Genomic DNA, 2,012 nt, shown 5'->3' with positions numbered 1-2,012 from the left:
TTTGTCATGGCAGAATGAATAGTGGTAGCAGCATAAGTAAAATATTTTTTCTCATCTTTGTTGATGTATAATTGACAAATAAAGACTGTATATATTTCAGGTGTGCAACTTGTTTTGATATACATATGCATTGTAAAATAATTGGCACAATCAAGCTAATGAAAATATCTATCCCCACATATAGTTACCATTTTCTTTTTTTCTTAATATGGAACAACACGAATTTGCTTCTCAGCCTTGTATTGGGCCATGCTTATTTTCTCTGTGTCATTTCAGTTTTGGTATATGTGCTGCCAAAGCAAGAACAAAGTCATTGTAATTCCATGATTTATAGCTGTTAATTGGAGCTAATCGTAATTATATTTTTGATCATTCCTTTGGTTCTGGGAATACTTTGTTGCTTATCTATATAATTAAATATAAGCTTAATCAGTGCAAGAGTTTTTGTCTTTTGTTCACTGCGGTAGCAATGAGGATGCACTAATGAAAAACTTTATTTGGCAACCATATGAAAGTGTGAATGTATGTATTATACATATAAACATAACAGGCGTATGTCTAGTTTGTGTGTATATGTATATTTACACAAATAATCACATAGTTTTGTGATTACTACTAACTTTGACACTATTTATATAATGTTTTATTAGTTTCCACTTTGTTTCAAAATATGTTGAAATATACAGAGAATTGTGGACAAATTGACTGTGACTCAGAAATACAACTAGTTTAACAGTAGTTTTTTCAAAAGTGACATAATGCTTATATAGATAAATAGATCCCCTCTGCCAGGATTTTACTAAAAGTGGATTGAAATAGATTGAATTAGCTTTTGAGTCCTATAACTTCTGTCAAAATTTTCCTCAGAATTGTACTTTATGTCTTTGGTTGAAATGTCTATGTATACCATATTTTCAGATCTTTTTTTTCTTTTAGTTTAGAATCTATTTCATATTATCCTAATTTTAGAAAAAATTCCTAAGATTATGGGCAATAATATGAAACACATCAAATTATATTTTTACTTTTGTAATGTATATATCAAAACACCTTTAAGATAGAAACTCATCACTACCTTGTTCTGTTCAAGCAATGATATTTAATAAAATGAAGTTTTTCAGCTAGGGTCTTTTGAAAATAAAATTAATCAAAGTAAACCATTAATCAAATTCAGTAGATATTAAATTAAAAATAATAATACGAGGTATTCAGAAACTGCATTCATGTAGTAGTAGCTTGATCTCCTAGGAAATTAAATTTATTTAACCAAAAGACCATAGTTAACATACTGCATGATGAAATTAAAGATGTAATTCTAGCCTATTAATCATGCAGAAGATTGCAATTATGTTTTATTTGTTATTTTCATGGAAGTTTCAAATTATACTATTAACTCTTCTTCCCCTGAAGTCTATAATATTGCTTCAGTTATAAAGCAATAACAAGTTTTTGAGATTATAAATACTTTTAAAAAGATTTTGTGTATATAAAAATGAATTTAAAAATTGCATTTTAAAAACTACTATAGTGGCTATTTTTGTAATTCCTGTGGAAATGCATAACAGTGTTTCACATATTATAGTTTTATTAAGATGGCAAGACAAAGATATTATTTAGAGGGACATTAAATGATTGAGGGTCCAAAGAAACAAGGGAATTTATGTGGAATCTTGGAATAAGAGATCAAATGCTAAAACAAACAAACAAACAAACAAACAAACAAACAAAAAACCTGCATCTTTGAAAAGATTGTCTAGAATTAAATGGTCTAGGTTTCTTACTCTGAAGTCATGCAGAAACTTAAGAGACCCATGGAGAATTCTCTTTCAACAGTCAGCTATTTATCAATATACCAACAGGATATCTAAATTTCTCCAAGAGTAATGTTTTCTTAAATTTGTTTAAAGTAACTTAACTTATAGTGTAGTATTCGTTTCAGGAATAGAACCCAGATCTTCATCATTCACATATAATACCTGGTGCTCATCACAAGTGCCCTCCTTAATCCCCAT

General features: G+C 28.6%; 1 pseudogene; it reads right to left on the bottom strand.

The window, feature by feature from the left end:
• Positions 1–202: 202 nt before the first annotated feature.
• LOC122238255 lies at positions 203–302 on the bottom strand (annotated as a pseudogene).
• Between the last annotated feature and the right edge of the window lie 1,710 nt (positions 303–2,012).

This window comes from Panthera tigris, chromosome B1, assembly GCF_018350195.1.
Source record: "Panthera tigris isolate Pti1 chromosome B1, P.tigris_Pti1_mat1.1, whole genome shotgun sequence".
NCBI lineage: Eukaryota > Metazoa > Chordata > Mammalia > Carnivora > Felidae > Panthera > Panthera tigris.
Note: the sequence above shows the minus strand (reverse complement) of the source record. Positions and strands in the feature narration are given on the sequence as shown.